Source organism: Dipteris shenzhenensis, chromosome 22 (assembly GCF_047967505.1).
Source record: "Dipteris shenzhenensis isolate YYH24624 ecotype China chromosome 22, Dip_SZ_1.0, whole genome shotgun sequence".
In the NCBI taxonomy this organism is placed as follows: domain Eukaryota; kingdom Viridiplantae; phylum Streptophyta; class Polypodiopsida; order Gleicheniales; family Dipteridaceae; genus Dipteris; species Dipteris shenzhenensis.
In genome coordinates this window covers 54,918,003-54,943,093 of record NC_141617.1, presented here as the reverse complement: position 1 = coordinate 54,943,093, position 25,091 = coordinate 54,918,003, and positions in this window count along the sequence as shown.

The window sequence follows — 25,091 nt, the reverse complement described above, 5'->3', positions numbered from 1 at the left end:
CATTTGGAGAGCAGTCACAAGCTCTTCATACACCACAGTTGTGCATTGTAGTGGGTCGTCATTGTCTTGCAATGCCTCATTGTTATGCACCAGCAATTGGAGTTCAAGCTTGGAGATGGCTATTTTTTGGGAGTGCATCTCATTCATCTTTTCTTTGTACTGATGGTAGATGCTGGTGTATGCCTCTTTAAGCTTTTTCATTTGCAAGGTGACCTTTGCCTGTTGAGGGATGTCTTCAGTGGTATTGGACCATTGGTCCAAGAACTGGGCTTGTAAAGTGCTGGCCTCTTGAACAGTAGCAAGTTGGTCTTTTAAGAGTCGGCATTCCCTTGTAAGCTCATCAATGCTAAAGGCACGTACTGCCAAAGATTGTTGCATGTCTTCTAGCTTGTCCTTGCATTCCCGGAGCTCGTCTTCTTTGTGAATGAGAGTGAGTCGAGCTTGTGCCACTTCCTCTGTTTGTTGCGCATGTGCAGTTGTCAGGGAATTATAGGAGGTCTGTAGGATTGCCATTGCTTCGACTGCCGCAGTCAGCTGTGTTTGACTTTGATGGAGGTTGGAGGTCACATCCCTTACGGCCTTCTCTTGAGCTTGGAGAGCCTGGTTCATGCGCACTTCTTCTACCTCCTTCTCATCTATCTGTGCCCGAAGAGCCTTGACCTCGATGGCGATTGCCTGGAATTGGTCTTCGATTTCTGATGCCGTCTGCCTTTCCAATTCTCTTGCATATGCTTCCTTAGCCAAGCTAGTGAAGAGTTCGGACATTTGGATCATTTGGCTAGCTTGATGCTGGAGAATGACAGATGGTGATGAGGTCTGGCGATATTGCTGATACAAGTGGTGCCCATGTAGCCATCCCGAGGGTTCTGTAGTACTTGGGGGAGGTTGTTCCAATGGCATTTCACTCCCTTGTGGACAATAGTCATACTGCTGATCTGGCACGAGCTCTCCTTGAGGCTCATCGACTGGCATGACGTCGATGGGCGGTTCGAGTGCCGATGTGGTCTCAAGCTCTGGTGCTGATCGTTCCTCAGGTTCGGGTGCCAACCTTGTCTCGAGCTCGGGTGGGTGCTGTTGGGGGAGACGTAGTGGTTGCAATTGTGCACCGAGCTGAAGCATTTCCTGAGGCAATTCTGCAATCCTGCTTTCCAAAATAGGTACTTCTGTTAAGGCATCTGTACTTATCAATGTGATAGCTGGAGCAGTTGATGATGGCTCCCATACTGGTGAGAAGGGTATGTCCAACTCCTCAATTGGCTTTGGAGACTGGGGCAGAGTCATTTCTCTTTGTTGTAGTTCCTTTTTGATGATGATAGCCAATAAGTGCGGAATTTTACATTTCTGGCCTGAAGAACCATCGAGTTTTTTGGTAAAGAAAATGACAAAGTGTTGGACCCAGTCTTGTTTGAGCTTCCTACTCAGCAAAACAAATGTGCGGAGTGGAAGGGAGCGTTCCTTGCCGTTCTTTATTCCCAGGATGGTGGATAGAAATTGTGCTGCTTCCTTGAGATGAGGGTCAAGGATTGTGCGAAGCAAGATGCCATCTCTATGGATCAGGGTACCCTTGGTGAGCAGAGACTGTACTTCAATAAACTTTGCATCCGCAGACCTTTTAGGGTATTCGCCACCTTGCCTTGGCAGAGAGAAAGCCCTTTGAATGACTGTACTGTCGAGGATAATGTTCAGTGGGCTCTGCTGTACAGTGATTGTACCGTACTTGCCATCTGTTGCATTGCTGGAGTAGTAAGAGTGGAGAAAGTCCTTGATGTAGGTGGTCATGATAGGACTATCCTCCAAGGATTTGAGGCTCTCATGCAAATTGCCTAGACCCCGTTGCTCTAAGTAAGATGTTGCTTCCTGGGAAAGAGCATAAGTCGAGGTGGGTGGCCAGACAAGTTCCAATGATTGGGCCTTGTTAACAGTTGTGCACGTCGGCTGTGACTGGGGTGGCATTTGTTCTGCTTGGGCATGCACTGAATCTTCTCCGGAGCTATCGCTTTGGACCACGAACGTCTGTGGTCTCCGTGGTTGAGAGGATGTAGATGGCTGCGAACTCGGGAGGGGGTCTCGTGGTTGAGGTGGTGGGCTCTTTCTGCGCATCCTCTTTAGTGGCGGCATCTTTTCTGAACCTGCATCCATGTACATGTAGTGTACCATTGATCATTACATTGATTGGCATGCCTGTATGACCTTTCTGTGTGGGTGTGGGAGAGAGATCTTTTTTTTTTATTTTTTTTTTATTTTTTTTTTTTAATACATCTTTTGAGAGGGTGGAATGAAAGTGTGTTGTACAATTATTCATGCAATCATCTATGTGTCTAAGCGAAAGCGTGTGAGTGCACGTGACCTAGTAGCTAAGTAGGGACTAACTATATGCTTTTTTTGCTGGGATTTTCATAGGGCAGCTAGAACTCATTCACCAATCCTGAGCTCTAGGTAAAATCGATTGAGGCTACCTATATGTGCGAAGACGTACATATGCAAGTGAGTGCTCGTGATACAATCTAATCCTAACTAAGGAAGACTTGGTTTCCCAAATCTTTGTTTTTGTCGGGGATGGCTCGCGTGTTGATGTAGTAGCGCTTCAGTCGGCTCCCGTTTATTGTTGTGTTGAATTGGACTCCATCGAGTGTTTCAAGTAGCACAGCTCCAATGGGATTCATCTTTCGTACTCGGTAGGGTCCTTGACCCAGATACTTCAATTTGCCCTTGTGTACTTTGGGATTGTATAACAGGACTAAGTCGCCTTCCTTGATGTCTTTAGCTTTCAGATTCCTGTCAAACCATGCCTTTCTTCGACGTTTTTCTGTTGTCATGGCATGATAAGCGACTAGTCTTGTCTCTGTATGCTTTTCCAACTGACAGAGCCTTTCTTTCAAGGACTCATGATCACCCATGCGTTCCTGTATTGCGATGCGCAGACTTGGTATTACAAATTCGAGTGGGACCACGGCTTCAAGACCGTACACCAATTGAAAAGGTGTGTTCCCTGTACTGACCTTGAATGTGGTTCTGTATGCCCATAAGGCTGCATTCAGTTTCTCTGCCCAATCAGAGCGCTGCGGTTCTACTACCTTGGTGAGGATATTGCATATGATTTTGTTTGTGGATTCTGCTAATCCATTCCCTTGGGGGTAGTAGGGTGTGCGTTTTCTATGAATGACCATGAAGCCAGACAAGAGTTCTTGGATTACCTCATTGACAAAATGTGTGCCTCTATCCGACACAATTTCAAGGGGCATCCGAATCGGGTGATCACATGTTCGTACAAGAATCTTGCTGTGCTTTTGGCATCTGCCTTTCTGACTGCTTTAGCTTCAGCCCATTTTGTAAAGTAATCAGTGGCCACAATGATGTAGCGTGCCTGTGTTCCTTTTGCTGCTGGATGTATGGGACCCACATAATCAATCCCCCATTTTTCAAATGGCTGTTGTGCAACAATTGTTGTTAGGGGATTGAAGTCTTTGTGTTGTGGTTTAATAGTTCGTTGGCATACATCACAGCCTTTTACATATTCATAGGCATCTGCCCACAGTGTTGGCCACCAGTAGCCTGCGAGGAGAACTTTTCTTACTGTGGCTTCCCCTTGGAAGTGTCCTCCTGCAATGCCTTCATGAACTTCACTCAGGATTGGCAGGATCTCATGAGGCATTACACATCTTCTTAATATCTGGTCCTTGCCCATCTTGTATAGTTGTCCTGCAATGAGTTGATATGGTGCAGCCTTTAGAATCAATTTTCTGGCATCTACTGCTTTCATGTCAGGGGGTGGTCTTCCTGCCATCAAGTACCCAATGATATCTCCACACCATTCTGGAACAGCATCTATTTGAAATAGTGTGGCATCTGGTAAGTCATCTTCTACTCCAGTGGCTTCTTCTCCTGTCTTTACTCGAGACATGTGATCGGCAATGTAGTGTTGGGCACCTTTGCGGACCACAATTTTGAAGTTGAATTCTTGTAGCAAGAGGAGCCATCTGGTTATTCTTCCTGTGGTACACGGACGGTTCACAAGATAAAGCAATGCTTGATGGTCGGTGTAGAAGACAAAATCATTTGCAAGGAGATAGTGCCGAAATTTCTTTACACTGTACACCATTGCTAGGGCTTCTCTTTCTGTGGTTGTATAGTTGATCTCTGCATCATTGAGTTGTCGACTGGCGAAGTAGACTGGGTAGTCTTTCTTATGTTCACCAGGTTGACAAAGCACACTCCCAATTGCATACTTGGATCCATCAGTATGAACATGAAAATCAATATCCCAATTGGGAGATAGAAGGATGGGTGCTGTGATTAGGCGCCACTTTAAAAGCTCAAAGGCTTGGTCGCACTCTTCGGTCCATAAGAACTCCACTAATAACTTGTAAAGTGGTCTAGCTATCATGGCATACCGCAATATAAATCTTCTATAATAGCCGGCATGTCCCATAAAGACCTGTACACCTTTGGAATTTGTAGGAGGAGGCAATTCCATGATGATCTTGATTTTGTCCATGTCAGTTGCAATCCCATGTTGAGAGACGATGTGTCCTAAAACAACTCCGTGGGTGACCATGAACTGGCATTTTGTTGGATTTAGGGAGATGCCATACTCCCTGCATTTGATTAGTACTTCTTCCAGACATTTGAAGTGGTCCTGTTTGGTTGAATGGATGCACAAATCATCCAAGAACACCTGTAAAAACTTATTCAAGAATGACTTGAAAGCTGTGAACATGACTCGCTGGAATGTGGCCGGGGCATTACAAAGGCCGAATGGCATGACTCTATATGCAAAAATACCCCATTCTGTAGCAAATGCTGTTTTTGATTGGTCTTGAGGAGCAATTTGTACCTGGTTATAGCCACTGAAGCCATCCAAGAAGCTGTAGATTTCGGATCCTGCCACCTTTTCCAACACTGTTTCTGTTAAGGGTAGGGGGTAGTGATCCCTAATTGTGGCGGCATTCACATTTTTCAAGTTTACGCATATTCTGAGCTTCTTGTTGCGTTTAGGCACAATGACAATGGGTGAAACCCAATCAGTGTGCTCTATCTCGTAGATGAATCCGGCATCTAGGAGTTTTTCCAGCTCGTCATAAACCATGGTGCCATATTTAGGATTTGTGCGATAAGGTCCACATACCTTAGGGCGAGCACCTTCCCTTATAGGGATCGTGTGAACTGCCACTTCTGGTGAAATTCCTTTCATCTCTTTGTATGACCATGCGAGGCAGTCATGGTATTCCATTAGGAGGTCTTTGAGTTTGATTTCATCTTCTTGACGGAGCTGTTTCCCAATGAAAACCAACTTTTCTTCCTCCCCTTCAAGGGCGAGGTTTATTGTGCGTGTTTTTGCCGGTCCCTCATAGATTGGAGTTTCTCCAATGCTATCGGTTTCTTGAACTTCAAATTCTGTGATTGGTCTTGGCATTGCTATTGGTGCATTACCACTTGTATAATTCTTAAAGTATTCCGGCACTTCTCGAAGATCGGCCTCTGATGGGGTTGAACTAGCTTGAGATGTGTCATGAGTACTGGGTGGCATAGTTGCATTTAGTAATTTGTTAGGCTCTTCTTTTCTTTCTTTTTCTGAAGTCTCTGGATCAAGCTTCATCCGCACATGTGGCTTATATTTCCGAAACTTCTTACGTTGGGAACTGTGGGGTAACTTTTCCACTGGCAAGGTGTTTCCAAGTAAGGGTTCATGTGCTGCACATACTCCTTCCAGTCCTTCAGGGGACCATTCAAGAGGTGGTGGTTTTGACTTTGAGGGGACTGCCTTTGCAAGATACAATTCCACAATCCGTGTTTGGACTCGTTCGAATTCATTGAAGTGCTCGGCCTTGGCTCTTCTGCGATTTCCTCCTGCAGCTTTCTTGCGGGATCGTCTGCTGTTATGCAACTGTGGAGGTTCAACTTTTGGGAGCTCAACTGCCATTAGGGCATGCAGAATGGCTAGGTCATTATCAAAGATTTGATCTTCAATTTCAGCATTCGCAGCCTCTGTTTCAAGATCCCAAGGAAAATCTGAGTCATCATTGGTATGGGTACCTTCTTCAGGTTCATTATCCCATTCGAGGTCAGCCATAAAGAAAGGCATCTCTAGATCGATTGGTTCTTCATGTGTCGGTGGAGGATCGACCTGTAGTGTGTTAACATCTATCTGTGAGAAGATGGGGTCTAATGAATGGCAGTTGTCGATGGTTGCCAATGTTTGTATCCAATTATTGACATTGCTTTGTGAGTCACCTGCTATGGCATGCTGTTGCAAGGGATCTGATTTGCTCGAGATTGTCGTGGAAGATGTGTCATCCAATGCTCTAGGAACAATGGGTTTAATAGCTCCTGTCCCCACATTCACCCTGACTGCAGTGTCTCGATTCTGGATTGTCAATCTATCCGTTCCCCAGTCATGGAGGACTGATGCTTCCCGTAACCAAGGACGTCCCAGTAAGATTTGATAGGATTTTTTGGGGAGATCCAAGATTGTGAATTGAAGGGAAAAGCGGACTCCTGCGATCTTTGTGGACACACCATTCACTATTCCCAAGGGTTTAGCCCGTGAATCATCGGCAAGGCGTATGTTGAAATTAGCCTTTTGCATTGGTGGGAGACCCCATTCTTCGTAAAGCTCCTTTGATAGGACATTGACACCTGCGCCACCATCCACTATGGCTTGGATTTCATTATATGCCTTGTGGATCAAAGGCACAGTGATGTTGCGTATGTCATCTTTCTCACCCATCCGCACAGGGATATCATCAATGTCGTTCATAGGTGGAGAGGGATTTGCGAGTTCAATCCATCCTTTGAAACTCTCCCAGAGATTGGGACAATTTCGTAAGAGGATTCCGATGGGAATGGACACAGGGCAACTCAGGATGCTAGAGAGTGCAGCTCCTTCAAGTTGACGGGGTGGTACATTCGGTTGTGGAGTCTGTTGTTGGAACAAAGGCTCGAGTACAGTATCAATACTTTGTGGGGCCAAGTCATGGAGTGGGTCTTGAGCTTGTTTCTGAGCCTCAAATTGAGCTTGTTCATTTTGGACCCATTGCTGAAGTGCCTGAAAACGAGCCTTCTCCACCTCTGCATTCGGGAATGGAGCTTCTTTTATTCGAGGCTCGGGAGTTGATGTAGATGAACTCGGCTGCTCATTGCTTGGCGAAGGTGGAGGAACTTGTGCTTTCTTTCTCAGAAGTCGCTTCGGTTGGATCGGAATGATAGGGTCCTTCGTAGCCGCTTTCTGTTGGCGTGTAATTACATTGATAGGTTGTGACCTTAGACTTGCCAGTCCCAGACTTTGATGGTCCACCCCAATGATGCCGATGGGGACGTCGGGCTTAACCTCTGTTTGTTCTGGGACCTTATTTTTCATGGGACAATCCATACAGGCATGTCCTATGCCACAATCTCTGCAGAGTGGTTGGAAAGTGGCTGGGCTACCGCGATGAGGGCATTCTGCGATTCTATGATTTTCTCCACAACCGTAACACTTGATTGGTGCGCGAAATGTGTTGGGTCGCACTTGATTTGCATAGACTGGTATTAAACCCTCTGCACCTTCGACGTAGTACACTGGGTACTCTGCTTCATACTCAAATAGCGAGTCGACTTCCTCGGCTTGTAATTGATGTATTGGAATTGCCTGAGGAGCTGGATTTGCTGCTCTTGGATACGGTCGTGGATTCGGATTCCTGAGTAGTTGGGGGACTTGTGTCCGAACGGGTACAGGATTTAGTCTCGGAGCTGGGGGTGCTTGTGCAAGTGCCGGTTGCCTGTATACTGGCATGGGTGCCGCTTGGTATTGTGGTGGTCGAGGCGGATTGTTGCGCATGTTGAAGATGCAACTGGTCTCATCATGGCCGCCGACGACACAGATATGGCACCACAACCGTGGTGGTGGATTTGCTTGTGCATTGATTCTTGCTCTTAGGACTGGGCATTCATTTGCTGTATGATTTGCCAAGCAGTGTGGGCACCAGACATTTTCTCGCCGTGGATATGTTTGAGTTGGCGGCTGAGACAAGTGAAGTTTTTGATCCATGGCCTGCATCATATCTTCTTTCAGCTTCAAGGTCATGGCCTCGAGGCGATCTTCATTGGATGTTTCGGCAATGTCCTTTGATTTACCTTTTTTCGAGCGCTTATCTCGTGTATTGGACCTGGCATCATCACTGCTAGTGTCTGAATCTGTCATGCCATCTTCGATGTCAATGGCTGCCGCATGAGCAGCACTGAATGTTTCATAGCTACTTATCTTTTTCATCTCCTTGCGGATTTTCTTTCGTAGACCTGCTATGAACCATGCCGTGAGGTACTTTGCATCTGGGCGTGGGTCACATTTGGCGATCAATCTCTTCATCTTTCCCAGGTATGTGCGTACATCTTCCCTCCGGCCTTGTTCGATCTTGCTGAGTTGGAGAGCGAGATCATCTTGTAGCCTCTCCGTTTGAAAGCGACGTTTGAATTCGGTTTGAAGTAGGTCCCATGTAGCACGTTCTTCCACAAGAAGGTCGAGGTACCATTCTGACGCCTCATCAGTTAAGGCCATTGGAAACCAAGCCACCTTAGTTTCATGGGATTGATCACCACCTGCTCGACATGCGGCATCAAAATGTTGGAGAAAGCGAGCAGGGTCTCCCCTACCATTATATTTGGGAAGTTCCAGTTTTCCCAAAGGGCGTCGGCCGTGATTGTTGTGATTTCGTCGATTGAAGAAGTTGTCAGCCTCGGCATCGAGCTTGATGTCCCCATCATGCTCAGGACGGCGTCCAGCCATGTTGGGGCGTGGAGGAGTTAAAGGAAGTTGTTGAACCTCAGGGGGGGATTCGGGGTAGAGGATTGGCGGGGGCGGTTGTTGCAGTGGAGTAAGTTGCGGATTGGGCGAGCGTTGGAGTCGAAGTCGTTGGCCGGAACGTAACTGCATGCAGATGGTGCGTGATTTGCCGAGGGTATCGCTACCCCAAGTGTGGGTGTGGAGGTAGTGCTGTTAGGAGAGTTAGAGTGGTGTTAGTTTGTGTAGGGACCGTCGTGTTAATAATGTGCCTAGGATTGTCCTACGTGTGTAGGGAAATGTGCCGGTGCAGACGGATCGTTAATCGGAGGTTGCGGCGTGAAAATACGAGTGAATTAATGCAAAATAAGGCCCACACGGGGGCGCGAATGAACGTGTGCGAGGGATGCCGAAATGGTGTGCAATGGGCTGGAAAAATACCCCGTAACGTGGTGTTTCCGTGTGTGAAATCTGGGTTCAAACGGGGTTCAATTTGGGTCCCAAACGGATGAGTTTCGAGGAGTTAAAGGAGGGGTAAATTTGGCGTTTGGGGGGTCCTAATGGTGGTGTGAATGGACTTTAAGTCCAACCGAGGGGTTGAAACCAAGTGACTCTAGTTAGAGTAACTAACCTAGATCCTCCCAGTTACGGTAACTGGGAGTGTTAACTAACTGTAGGTAAATACTAACTGTAGTTAGTCTAACCTAACTGAGGGCTAACTAAACTAACCTAACCTCAAGTACTACTAACCTAACCTATGTAGCTAATCTAACTGAGGTTAACTAGCTAACCTAGGGTTAACTAACCTAACCTAACTGTAGTTAGTACGAACCTAACTGTGGTTAAACTAACCGTAGAGTTAAAGTTAGGTTAGGGTTAGTTTGGTTAGGTTTAGTTTTTTTTTTTTTTTTTTTTTTAAATGTGGGGGGGGCTGCCCGACGGTGGCGCCCGCAGAGGGGGGGGGGGGGGGGGGGGGTTTGACGCGGCGGGGGGAACGGGGGAGGGCGAGGGGGGTGCGAGGGGGGTTGCGAAGGGGAGGGCGAGGGGGGGCGAGGGGGGTGCAAGGGGGGGTGCGAGGGGGTTTGCGCGGGCGGGGGGCGCGGGGTGGCGGGCGGGGGGAGCGCGGGGCGGGGCGGGTTGGGGGTGGGCGGGGCGCGCGGGGCGGCGGCGCTGCGTGCGCCGCCGCGGGGCGGGGGGAGCGGGGTCGCCGCCGCGGGGCGACGGCCGGGGTAGGCGGGGGCGCGGGCGGGGTGGCGTGGGGTTGCCGCCGCGGGGCGGCGGAGGAGGGGCGCGGGCGGGGACGGAGGGCGCGGGCGGGGTAGGAGGGCGCGGGCGGGGGCGGGGTAGCGTGGGGGTGGCGCCGCGCCGCGGGCCGGTGGGCGGCGCGGGCGGGGCGGTGGGCGGCGCGGGCTGCGCTCGCGGGGCGCGGGGCGGCGGCGCCGCGGGCGGGGTTGGCGCGGGCGCGCGGGGGTGGCGCCGCACCGTGGCGCGGTGGGCGGCACGGGCTGCGCGCGCGGGCGCGGGACGGCGGCGCCGCGGGCGGGGTTGGCGCGGGCGCGCGGGGGTGGCGCCGCGCCGCGGCGCGGTGGGCGGCGCGGGCTGCGCGCGCGGGGCGCGGGGCGACGGCGCCGCGGGCGGGGGGTAGGGTAGGGGGGCGGCGGTTGCTCTGCGGAGCGCCGCCGCGGGCGGGGTGGGGGGTGGGGTGGGGAGTGGGGTGGGGAGGGTCGCACAGAGAGGGGGTGTCAAATGAGAGAGAGAGAGGGGTGGGAGAGAGAAAGGGGTTGGGTGTTTGCGCAGAGAGAGGGGTCGGGGTAAGGGGGAGGGGAGGGGGGGAGGTAGAGGAGAGAGGGTGTGAGAGAGGGGGTGGGGGAGAGAGGGGAGAGAGGAGAGAGGGAGAGAGAGAAGAGAGAGAGAGAGGGGAAAAGGGGAAGAGAATGAGGGGGAGAGAGGAGAAAGTGGGAGAGAGAGGGTGGAGGGGGAGGGGGAGGTGGTGGGGGAGGGGAGGGGGAGAGGGGGAGGGGGAGGGGGAGGTGGAGATGGAGGGGGAGGGGGAAGGGGGGAGGGGGAGGGGGAGGTGGTGGTGGAGGGGGAGGGGAGGGGGAAGGTGGAGATGGAGGGGGAGGTGGTGGTGGAGGGGGAGGGGGAGGGGGAAGGTGGAGATGGAGGGGGAGGGGGGAGGGGGAGGGGGGAGGGGGAGGGGGAGGTGGTGGTGGAGGGGGAGGGGGGAGGGGGAGGGGGAGGGGGGAGGTGGAGATGGAGGGGGAGGGGGGAGGGGGAGGGGGAGGTGGAATGTGGTGGTGGAGGGGGAGGGGGAAGGGGGAGGGGGAGGTGGAAGGTGGTGGTGGAGGGGGAGGGGGAGGTGGAGGTGGTGGTGGAGGGGGAGGTGGTGGTGGAGGGGGAGGGGTAAAAGAGCGACAAAAAAACTGAAAGACGGAAATTGAAAAGCAAGGCGAAGTGGTTACCTGACGCTTTCCAAGTCTTTCTTGATGGAACGGGATTGTCGCGGAACAATGGACGGTGGGTGGAAGGCTAGGTCATTGCTGCGAGAAGGGCTCGATGTCACTTACATGGCGAGGATAGGAGTAAGGGGCGGTCGATGGAGAGGGAGGAGTGTCTTGCGTGGGGCTCGGAAGGAGGAAGAGAATGGAGGCAAAAAGTGTGAGATGAAGAATGAGGGGGGGGTGGAGTAGGTTTTTATAGGTTTGGATTTTAGGTTTAGGGTTTAGGTTTAGGGTTTAACCCTAAACTCTTCCCGAGCCATAACTTTTTATGGAGAGCTCGGTTTGCCTTTCTGTAAAAAGGTAAAATGATCGTAATTGAAAGCTCTACGCAACCGTATCCACTACCTAGCCTAATTGTACATCATGTGGCTTTTATTTAAGAAATTAAGAAAATCTCTTAAGGTAGTAACCCAAAGTGGATGTTTGGGGTTGATATGTTTGGCTAGATTTGGAAAAAATTTTACTCTCCTTGCCCTTGAGTGGTATGTGCGTGAAAGATTGAAGTAGTGACTTGTTTTACACCTACCTACGCATGTTTACTCGCTACTTGAGACGCTAGTCTCCCCGGCAGCGGCGCCAAATGTTGGCTCTTTCCTACCGCTTTCGTAGGAAGAGCTGGGTTTCTATGTTGCAGGGTTCCGAGGCTTTTTGTCACCTACAGATATATTGGGATTGTCGTTGTAGTATATATGTAGCTTAGGACCTCGAATCGTGTTCCGGTGAGAGACGTAGGCTTAAGTGTGGTGAGTAAACATAATGCAAGCATGTGTAAAAGGCACGTAAACCATTGTTGTTGGGGTAATGAAGGCTTCCGCCTCCATTGGGGGTTGTAGGGTTTAGGAGGAGTGTAAGGGTTCAGAAGGAGGTTCCAGGGTTTAGAAAGAGTTCAGGGTTAGGAGGAGGATCCAAGGTTCAGAGTAAAGTACATGGTGGAGAACTCGTCTCCCTCGTAGATCATTGAGTTAAGGGTTTAGGAAAGCATAGGAGTGGGAGAGGAAGAAGGTGTAAGTGCATGGGTGAAGTAAGAGAGAGAGGAGGAAGGAGGAGGAGGGAAGAGGAGGAGGGAGAGGGAGGAGAGAGGAGGAGGAGGAGGGAGGAGGAGGAGGAGGAGGAGGAGGGAGGAGGAGGAGGGAGGAGGGAGGAGGAGAGGGAAAGGATGGGTTGCAGGGTTGGAGGAGAGGGGAGAAGGGTTGCAAGGTTAGGACATGCTTTTGGACGTGCAGTGCAAGGAAGCATGGACACTTGAGACAAATGCTTGGAATACCAATGTAGACTCAACACAATGCCCCAAGAGTGTGGGCTTCATTCCATTATGGGGTATTTATACAAGTTGGAGAGCTTCCCTCTCTGCATGTAACACAAAGTCGTATCACAAAGTTGTAACACAAAGTTGTGTCACAAAGTCGTAACACATTCTCTCTCTTCATGTAGAAGATGTAACACAAAGTTGTTACACAAAGTTGTTACACAAAGTCGTAACATAAACTTGTAACACAAACTTGCAACACAAAGTTGTTACACAAAGTCGTAACACAAAGTTGTGTCTAGAAGTTGTAACACAAAGTTGTAACACCTTCTCTTTCTTCATAAGTTCATGTTGGCACAGGGTCAACAGTAGCGCCTCTTGGAACTCTCACACAACAAAAACTGACAAGGCTCTGATACCAAAATGGACATAGGAAAGAACTGATTGGTGATAGGCAATAGGAAGGGTGAGGAGAACGTAAAGCGTAGAGAAATACTAGACGAAAAACATGCAGGAGCCGAGGATGATGCCAAGAGGAAGGGAGAAAGCTAGGCGAAGAAGCATGGATGAAACAAACGTAAATGGGAAATGGAGTGGGAGGAGAAGTGCACAGCAGAGGAGAAGAGCATTCAGAGGCATAAAAGAGTTCGTAAGTAACACACAAAGGAAGATCAGCAGATGGAAGAAGGAAATATGGAGAAGGCATGCAAAGAATGTAAAAGATAGAAACAAGGAAACTTCGAAGCAAGGAGATTTGGAAGCTTGAGTATATTGCAAAAGGCTTGAAGATACAAGAGCTCTCAAAGTCAGACTCTACCTTGAGAATGAGCCAAAGAAGGCCTTATATAGCAAAGAGTGAGTGGCCTCTAAGTGGTTGTCATAATCGCACTTCCAAGGATGGAGCACTAGATAGAATATTTCTATACAAGCATGTGAGTGGGTGTATGGCAGCATATTTGTACATGTGACGAGACAAAAAGGTGAAGGTCTTACCTGGGACTACAGGTAGTGTCTAATCACCAAAGAATATTTGTACATAGTCATGATGAAGGTCTTATCCAATAGGGACAGTGTCTACTCATCATGACCAGAGTATAAGGATTCAGCAATCCCAGGCCTATTTCATGTGGGTAGGAGTAAACCATTATTGTGGGCTGCCCAAAAAGGAGCACCTTCACAAGATAGCATATCCAGGAGGACATTAGTGCTACCTTTCTTCCATTCTACAGTGAAATCATATATCGTGAAGAATTCTTGCCATCGGGCAAGGCGGCCGCGTCCGATCTGTTTGTCGATCCGCCTAGTACATAAAGTTTTAAAGTTTTGATTATCTGTACGCACAATGAACTCTCGGTTGAGGATGAAGAGTTTGAGCTTTTGTATGGCACGTTTTACTGCAAGGATTTCTTTTTCAATAGAGTGGTAATTTAATTTAGCTCCTTGAAACATGCCAGATCGGAAAGCACAGCTCAAGCAGAATGGGATAAGAAAGACAAGTATGCCTATCACCTGATCAAGCAGAATGTGCAAGATGTCATGCTAGGACAGCTCAACACAGTTAAGACATCAAAAGAAGCATGGGATATGTTCGCAGCTCTCTACGAGTCCAAGAACACATCCAGGATTCTCACCCTAAGAAACCAGATCAACCAGAGTTTCCGCAATAGCAGTGAAACCGGTCATGCTCATGTACTCCGCATCAAAGACTACAACAATCAACTTGCAGCAGCAGGAGAGACTATGAATCCCGCAGAAATGGTTCAAGTAATCCTGAATGGACTAGGAGAAGGATATGAGAATCTAGTCCAGAGTATTGCCATCCAACAGCAAATTCCAACACTGGAAGAACTTCAGTCAGTTCTACTTGGTGAAGAACTCAGGACTCAGGCCATTCAAGCACGTAAAGGTCATTCTAATGATCAGGCATTCACAGCTTCAGACAGAAGCAGAGGCAAAGGCAGAAACAGAGGTAGATCATATCAGAAAAGTGGTCATCATCAACAAAATCAAAATCAGAATCAGCATCAGCATCAGCATCATCCTCAGCAACATCAAAATCAGCAAAGAGGAAATCATTCCAACCGAGGAAGATTCCAAGGATGAGGGAATGCATCCACCAATGTGTCAAACATCCAGTGCAACTACTGTCACAAGTTTGGACACTATGAAAGAGATTGCCGCAAGAAGCAGTATGACCAAGGCGGTCAATCCAGCGAGGGAATTCCCGAGGAAGAGGAAATCATTGTGGTGGACATTCTAGTCACAGTCATTTTGCAAATGAACATGGCAATATGTTTCTTGCAAGTGAGGAATTGCATCAGACTGATACAATGCACCTAGACACTGATTTCAATCCCAAAGAGGATTTCAGCTATCAAGTCGACCAAGTTGAACAGGATCCTTGGTACATCGACAGTGGTGCATCATCTCATATGAAAAATCATCAGGAATGGTTCACAGAATTGAAGCCATTAGAAGGTCAAAAGAATGTCATCTACACAGCAGACAATACACCGAATCCGATTCAAGGGACAGGTGTTATCCCTATGAACAATTTCACTGGTACAAAAGGATTAGTCAAAGATGTGCTCTATGTTCCGAAGCTCAGCAAGAACCTTTTGTCAGTAGGTCAAATGACGGAACACAACTACAAAGTCATCTTCGACGGTGATGAATGCACTATCAGAGACAAATCCAAAAGAGGTCAGCTAGTAGCAAAAGGTGTCAAGGAAGAATGCTTATACAGGATGCTAGCTACAGTACCAAATAAGCATGCCATGTCAGCTCAAATGCAACAGATGCCACTATCTGCGAAATGGCACAAGAGATATGGTCATGTCAACTTCAAGTACTTGTTAGATCTAAGGAATCAGAATATGGCAATTGGGATTCCGAAGCTACAGTTTCTTGGAAAAGTTTGTGAAGCATGCTGCTTCGGCAAATAAAAGCGAACCAAATTTGTCAGAACTACCTCTCGTGCACGAAGTATTCTTGATTTGATTCATACAGATGTATGGGGTTTTATGCCCAGACCCGCAGCATCAATGGTTCACTTTATTACTTGACCTTCATCGACGACTACAGCAGATATTGTTGGGTCTACTTTCTGAAAGAGAAATCTGAAGTGTTTGCCAGATTTCAAGAATTCAAAGCCATGGTAGAAAACCAAACAGGCAGAAAGATCAAGGTCATGAGATCAGACAGAGGAGGTGAATACATGTCTTCAGCATTCATGAACTTTTGCAAAAATCACGTTCTTCGAAGACAATTCACATGTGCAGATACTCCTCAGCAAAATGCAAGAGCTGAAAGGAAGAATGGGACTTTAGCAGACAGTGCTAGAGCAATGCTTAGTGAAAAGCACCTTTCGAATCAATATTGGGCAGAAGCAATAGCTACAGCTAACTATTTGCTTAATCGGCTTCCTACCGAACCGATACAAGGTATGACTCCTTATGAAGCATTCACTGGATACAAGCCACACATTGGGCATCTCCGCATATTTGGTTGCATAGCATATGCCCACATACATGATGATCATCGCAGGAAATTGGATGCGAAGTCATGCAAATGCATCATGGTTGGCTACAGTGAAGAAAGCAAAGCATACAAATTGTATGATCCCATCAACCGCAAAGTCATTATCTCCAGAGATGTAATCTTTGATGAGGAATCAGAATGGAAAACCTCACCTACACAGGAGATAGAAGCATCGACTTCACAGTCATCTACAGAACAGGTTGATGAAGAAGAGCAAGAATTGCCAGCAACACCCCAAGCAGCGCCACATCAGCTCAGACGGTCTACTAGGGAAAGCAGACCACCAGCCAGATTGACATATGCTCAGAAAGGCAAAGCAATTCAGGTGGAAACCACCAACTATGCTCTTATGACTACCATCATGGCTACAGAAGAGCCAATGTACTCCGAAGACGCAATAGACAAGCCAGAATGACAAACTGCTATGAATGAAGAAATGGATGCTTTGTATAAAAATAACACTTGGGAATTATGCGACCTTCCACCAGGAAAGAAGGCCATAGCCAACAAATGGGTATACAAAGTGAAGTACAATCTAGATGGCAGTATTCAGAGATACAAAGCCAGATTAGTTGCAAAAGGATTTGCACAACAATATGGCCAAGATTATGATGAGACTTATGCTCCAATAGCAAAGATGGATTCCATACAGTTCTTGATATCACTAGCGACACTCAGTAAATGGAATGTGTATCAGCTCGATGTCAAGAATGCATTTCTCAATGGTTATCTAGACGAGGAAGTCTACATGCAACAACCAGCCAGTTATGTTGAACCAGGAAAGAAGAACAAGGTTTGCCATCTCAAGAAATATGCTTTGCATGGTCGATCGAGCATTAAATACCATTTTTGCCTTAGTGTCATGCACATCCATAAAAAAACAGGCTGCTAGGTGTGTTATACGATCAAGTACTTATGCGATGGGAATGCCACTTGCATGTAAGTCAATTCCACCTATTTGAAGATGTGTGCAAAGTATTGTGCCCATCGGATATGCTTTGCATTGTCGATCAAGCATAAAACACCGTTTTTGCCTTAGTGTCATGCACAACCATAAAAAAACACGGTCCTAGGTGTGTTAATCAAACAAGTACTTATTGGATGGGGGCTCCACTTTGCATGCAAGTCCGTTTCAACTAGGTTGAGATGGTGCAAAGTATTGTCACCATTGGATATGCTCTGCATGGTCGATTACGCATTATACAATGTTTTTCTGGTAGTGATATGCACATCCGTAAAAAAACACACCCTTAGATATGTTATCTAACCAAGTACTTATCGGATGGGTGTGCCTCTTTGAGAACATCTCAATACCACCTAGGTTAAGGCGTAGGAAAAGTATTGTGCCCATCGGATATGCTTTGCATGGTCGATCGAGCATTAAATACCATTTCTGCCTTAGTGTCATGCACATCCGTAAAAAAACACGCTGCTAGGTGTGTTATCCGATCAAGTACTTATGCGATGGGAATGCCACTTTGCATGTAAGTCAATTCCACCTAGTTGAAGGTGTGTGCAAAGTATTGTGCCCATCGGATATGCTTTGCATCGTCGATCAAAGTGGCATGCCCATCCCATAAGTGCTTGATCGGATAACATACCGTTTTTGCCTTAGTGTCATGCACAACCATAAAAAAACACATCCTAGGTGTGTTATTCAAAAAGTACTTCTCATATGGGGGCTCCACTTTGCACACAAGTCAGTTTCAAGTAGGTTGAGGTTCGTTCAAAGTATTGTGACCATTGGATATGCTTTGCATGGCCGATCACGCATTATACACCATTTTTTCCCTAGTGATATGCACATCTGTAAAAAAACACGCCCTTAGGTGTGTTATCTGACCAAGTACTTATCGGATGGGTGTGCCTATTTGAAAACATGTCAATGCCACCTAGTTGAGGTGTAGGAAAAGTATTGTGCCCATCAGATATGCTTTGCATGGTTGATCAAGCATAAAACACCGTTTCTGCCTTAGTGTCATGCACAACCATTAAAAAACACGGTCCTAGGTGTGTTATTCAAACAAGTACTTATTGGATGGGGGTTCCACATTGCATGCAAGTCCGTTTCAACTAGATTGACGTGCATGCAAAGTATTGTCACCATCGGATATGCTTTGCACGGTGGATCATGCATTATACAACGTTTTTCCGGTAGTGATATGCACATCTGCAAAAAAACACGCCCTTAGGTATGTTATCTGACCAAGTACTTATCGGATGGGTGTGCCTCTTTGAGAACATTCCAATACCACCTAGGTTAAGGCATAGTAAAAGTATTGTGCCCATCGAATATGCTTTGCATGGCTGATTGAGCATTAAATACCATTTTTGCCTTAGTGTCATGCACATCCGTAAAAAAGCACGCTACTAGGTGTGTTATCCGATCAAGTACTTATGCGATGGGAATGCCACTTTGCATGTAAGTCAATTTCACCTAGTTGAAGGTGTGTGCAAAGTATTGTGCCCATCGGATATGCTTTGCATTGTCGACCAAGCATCAAACACCGTTTTTGCGTCATCCGTAAAAAAACACGCTGCTAGGTCTGTTATCCGATCAAGTACTTATGCGATGGAAATGCCACTTTGCATGTAAGTCAATTCCACCTAGTTGAAGGTGTATGCAAAGTATTGTGCCCATCGGATATGCTTTGCATTGTCGATCAAGCATAAAACACCGTTTTTGCCTTAGTGTCATGTACAACCATAAAAAAACACGGTCCTAGGTGTGTTAATCAAACAAGTACTTATCGGATGGGGGCTCCACTTTGCATGCAAGTCCGTTTCAACTAGGTTGAGATGGTGCAAAGTATTGTCACCATCGGATATGCTTTGCATAGTCGATTACGCATTATACAACGTTTTTCCGGTAGTGATATGCACATCCGCAAAAAAACACACCTTTAGGTATGTTATCTGACCAAGTACTTATCGGATGGGTGTGCCTCTTTGAGAACGTTTCATTACCACCTAGGTTAAGGCATAGGAAAAGTATTGTGCCCATCGGATATGCTTTGCATGGTCGATCAGGCATTAAATACCATTTTTGCCTTAGTGTCACGCACATCCGTAAAAAAACACGTTGCTAGGTGTGTTATTCGATCAAGTACTTATGCGATGGGAATGCCACTTTGCATGTAAGTCAATTCCACCTAGTTGAAGGTGTGTGCAAAGTATTGTGCCCATCGGATATGCTTTGCATTGTCGATCAAACTGGCATGCCCATCCCATAAGTGCTTGATCGGATAACATACTGTTTTTGCACAACCATAAAAAAACACATCCTAGGTGTGTTATTCAAACAAGTACTTCTCAGATGGGGGCTCCACTTTGCACACAAGTCGGTTTCAACTAGGTTAAGGTTCGTTCAAAGTATTGTGACCATTGGATATGCTTTCCATGGCCGATCACGCATTATACACCATTTTTTCCCTAGTGATATGCACATCCGTAAAAAAACACGCCCTTAGGTGTGTTATCTGACCAAGTACTTATCGGATGGGTGTGCTTATTTGAAAACATGTCAATGCCACCTAGTTGACCTAGTTGAGGTGTAGTAAAAGTATTGTGACCATCGGATATGCTTTGCCTGGTTGATCAAGCATAAAACACCGTTTTTTGCTTAGTGTCATGCACAACCATAAAAAAACATGGTCCTAGGTGTGTTATTCAAACAAGTACTTATCAAATGGGGGCTCCACTTTGCACGCAAGTCCCTTTCAACTAGGTTGAGGTGCATGCAAAGTATTGTCACCATCGGATATGCTTTGCATGGTCGATCACGCATTATACAACGTTTTTTCGGTAGTGATATGCACATCCACAAAAAAACACGCCCTTATGTATTGTATCTGACCAAGTACTTATCGGATGGGTGTGCCTCTTTGAGAACATTTCAATACCACCTAGGTTAAGGCATAGGAAAAGTATTGTGCCCATCGGATATGCTTTGCATGGTCGATGGAGCATTAAATACCATTTTTGCCTTAGTGTCATGCACATCCGGAAAAAAACACGCTGCTAGGTGTGTTATCCGATCAAGTACTTATGCGATGGGAATGCCACTTTCCATGTAAGTCAACTCCACCTAGTTAAAGGTGTGTGCAAAGTATTGTGCCCATCGGATATGCTTGTATTGTCGATCAAGCATAAAACACCGTTTTTGCCTTAGTGTCATACACAACCATAAAAAAACATGGTCCTAGGTGTGTTATTCAAACAAGTACTTATCGGATGGGGGCTCCACTTTGTATGCAAGTCCTTTTCAACTAGGTTGAGGTGCATGCAAAGTATTGTCACATCGTGTGCAAAGTATTGTGCCCATCGGATATGCTTTGCATTGTCAATCAAGCATAAAACACCGTTTTTGCCTTAGTGTCATGCACAACCATAAAAAAACACGGTCCTAGGTGTGTTATTCAAACAAGTACTTATCGGATGGGGGCTCCACTTTGCAAGCAAGCCCGTTTCAACTAGGTTGAGGTGCATGCAAAGTATTGTCACCATCGGATATGCTTTGCATGGTCGATCACGCTTATACAACATTTTTCCGGTAGTGATATGCACATTCGCAAAAAAAACACGCCCTTAGATATGTTATCTGACCAAGTACTTATCGGATCATGCACAAACATAAAAAAACACGGTCCTAGGTGTGTTATTCAAACAAGTACTTATCGGATGGGGGCTCCACTTTGCACGCAAGTGCGTTTAATCTAGGTTGAGGTGCGTGAAAAGTATTGTCACCATCGGATATTCTTTGCATGGTCGATCACAAATTATACAACATTTTTCCGGTAGTGATATGCACATTCGCAAAAAAACATGCCCTCAGAAATGTTATCTGACCAAGTACTTATCCGATGGGTGTGAAAATTTGAGAACATTTCAATACCACCTAGTTTAAGGCGTAGGAAAAGTATTGTGCCCATCGGATATGCTTTGCATGGTCGATCGAGCATTAAATACCATTTTTGACTTAGTGTCATGCACATACATAAAAAAACACGCTGCTAGGTGTATTATCCGATCAAGTACTTATGCGACGGGAATTCCACTTTGCATGTAAGTGAATTTCACCTATTTGAATGTGTGTGCAAAGTATTGTGCCCATCCGATATGATTTGCATTGTCAATCAAGCATCAAACACCGTTTTTGCCTTAGTGTCATGCACAACCATAAAAAAACACGGTCCTAGGTGTGTTAATCAAACAAGTACTTATCGGATGTGGGCTACACTTTGCACGCAAGTCTCTTTTAACTAGGTTGAGATGTGTGCAAAGTATTGTCACCATCAGATATGCTTTGCATGGCCGATCACGCATTATACACTGTTTTTCCCCTAGTGATATGCACATCCGAAAAAAAACACACCCTTAGGTTTGTTATCTAACCAAGTACTTATCAGATGGGTGTGCCTCTTTGAGAACATTTCAATACCACCTAGGTTAATACAGAGGAAAAGTATTGTGCCCATCAGATATGCTTTGCATGGTCGATCGAGCATTAAATACCATGTTTGCCTTAGTGTCATGCACATCCGTAAAAAAACACGCTGCTAGGTATGTTATCCAATCAAGTACTTATGCGATGGGAATGCCACTTTGCATGTAAGTCAATTCCACCTAGTTGAAGGTGTGTGCAAAGTATTGCACCCATCGGATATGCTTTGCATTGTCGATCAAGCATAAAACACCGTTTTTGCCTTAGTGTCATGCACAACCATAAAAAAACACGGTCCTAGGTGTGTTATTCAAACAAGTACTTATCGGGGATGGGGGCTCCACTTTGCACACAAGTGCGTTTAATCTAGGTTGAGGTGCGTGAAAAGTATTGTCACCATCGGATATGCTTTGCATGGTCGATCACAAATTATACAACGTTTTTCCGGTAGTGATATGCACATTCGTAAAAAAACATGCCCTCAGGTATGTTATCTGACCAAGTACTTATCCGATGGGTGTGAAAATTTGAGAACATTTTAATACCACCTAGTTTAAGGCATAGGAAAAGTATTGTGCCCATCGGATATGCATTGCATGGTCGATCAAAAATTAAATACCATTTTTGACTTAGTGTCATGCACATACATAAAAAAACACGCTGCTAGGTGTATTATCCGATCAAGTACTTATGCGCTGGGAATGCCACTTTGCATGTAAGTCAATTTCACCTATTTGAATGTGTGTGCAAAGTATTGTGCCCATCCGATATGATTTGCATTGTCGATCAAGCATCAAACACCGTTTTTGCCTTAGTGTCATGCACAACCATAAAAAAACACGGTCCTAGGTGTGTTAATCAAACAAGTACTTATCGGATGTGGGCTACACTTTGCACGCAAGTCTCTTTTAACTAGGTTGAGATGTGTGCAAAGTATTGTCACCATCAGATATGCTTTGCATGGCCGATCATGCATTATACACTGTTTTTCCCCTAGTGATATGCACATCCGAAAAAAAACACACCCTTAGGTTTGTTATCTAACCAAGTACTTATCAGATGGGTGTGCCTCTTTGAGAGCATTTCAATACCACCTAGGTTAATGCATAGGAAAAGTATTGTGCCCATCAGATATGCTTTGCATGGTCGATCGAGCATTAAATACCATGTTTGCCTTAGTGTCATGCACATCCGTAAAAAAACACGCTGCTAGGTATGTTATCCGACCAAGTACTTAGGTGTGTGAAAAGTATTGTGCCCATCCGAAGGTGTGTGAAAAGTATTGCACCCATCCGATATGATTTGCATTGTCGATCAAGCATCAAACACCGTTTTTGCCTTAGTGTCATGCACAACCATAAAAAAACACGGTCCTAGGTGTGTTAATCAAACAAGTACTTATCGGATGTGGGCTACACTTTGCACGCAAGTCTCTTTTAACTAGGTTGAGATGTGTGCAAAGTATTGTCACCATCAGATATGCTTTGCATGGCCGATCACACATTATACACTGTTTTTCCCCTAGTGATATGCACATCCGAAAAAAAACACACCCTTAGGTTTGTTATCTAACCAAGTACTTATCAGATGGGTGTGCCTCTTTGAGAGCATTTCAATACCACCTAGGTTAATGCATAGGAAAAGTATTGTGCCCATCAGATATGCTTTGCATGGTCGATCGAGCATTAAATACCATGTTTGCCTTAGTGTCATGCACATCCGTAAAAAAACACGCTGCTAGGTATGTTATCCGATCAAGTACTTATGCGATGGGAATTCCACTTTGCATGTAAGTCAATTCCACCTAGTTGAAGGTGTGTGAAAAGTATTGCACCCATCGGATATGCTTTGCATTGTCGATCAAGCATAAAACACCGTTTTTGCCTTAGTGTCATGCACAACCATAAAAAAACATGGTCCTAGGTGTGTTTTCAAACAAGTACTTATCGGATGGGGGATCCACTTTGCACGCAAGTCTCTTTTAACTAGGTTGAGATGTGTGCAAAGTATTGTCACCATCAGATATGCTTTGCATGGCCGATCATGCTTAATACACCGTTTTTCCCCTAGTGATATGCACATCCGCAAAAAAACATGCCCTCAGAAATGTTATCTGACCAAGTACTTATCCGATGGGTGTGAAAATTTGAGAACATTTCAATACCACCTAGTTTAAGGTGTAGGAAAAGTATTGTGCCCATCGGATATGCTTTGCATGGTCGATCGAGCATTAAATACCATTTTTGACTTAGTGTCATGCACATACATTAAAAAACACACTGCTAGGTGTATTATCCGATCAAGTACTTATGCGATGGGAATGCCACTTTGCATGTAAGTCGATTTCACCTATTTGAATGTGTGTGCAAAGTATTGTGCCCATCTGATATGATTTGCATTGTCGATCAAGCATCAAACACCGTTTTTGCCTTCGTGTCATGCACAACCATAAAAAAACACAGTCCTAGGTGTGTTAATCAAACAAGTACTTATCGGATGTGGGCTAAACTTTGCACGCAAGTCTCTTTTAACTAGGTTGAGATGTATGCAAAGTATTGTCACCATCAGATATGCTTTGCATGGCCGATCACGCATTATACACTGTTTTTCCCCTAGTGATATGCACATCCGAAAAAAAACACACCCTTAGGTTTGTTATCTAACCAAGTACTTATCGGATGGGTGTGCCTCTTTGAGAACATTTCAATACCACCTAGGTTAATGCATAGGAAAAGTATTGTGCCCATCAGATATGCTTTGCATGGTCGATCGAGCATTAAATACCATGTTTGCCTTAGTGTCATGCACATCCGTAAAAAAACCACGCTGCTAGGTATATTATCCGATCAAGTACTTATGCGATGGGAATGCCACTTTGCATGTAAGTTAATTCCACCTAGTTGAAGGTGTGTGCAAAGTATTGCACCCATCGGATATGCTTTGCATTGTCGATCAAGCATAAAACACCGTTTTTGCCTTAGTGTCATGCACAACCATAAAAAAACACGGTCCTAGGTGTGTTATTCAAACAAGTACTTATCGGATGGGGGCTCCACTTTGCACGCAAGCTCGTCTTAACTAGGTTGAGGTGCATGCAAATTATTATCACCATTGGATATGCTTTGCATGGTCAATCACGCATTATACAACGTTTTTCCGATAGTGATATGCACATTCGTAAAAAAACATGCCCTTAGGTATGTTATCTGACCAAGTACTTATCGGATGGGTGTGCCTCTTTGAGAACATTTCAATACCACCTAGGTTAAGGCATAGAAAAATTATTGTGCCCATCGGATATGCTTTGCATGGTCGATCGAGCATTAAATACCTTTTTTGCCTTAGTGTCATGCACATCCGTAAAAAAACACGCTGCTAGGTGTGTTATCCATTCAAGTACTTATGCGATGGGAATGCCACTTTGCATGTAAGTCAATTCCACCTAGTTGAAGGTGTGTGCAAAGTATTGTGCCCATCGGATATGCTTTGCATTGTCGATCAAGCATAAAACACCGTTTTTGCCTTAGTGTAATGCACAACCATAAAAAAACAAGGTCCTAGGTGTGTTAATCAAACAAGTACTTATTGGATTGGGGCTCCACTTTG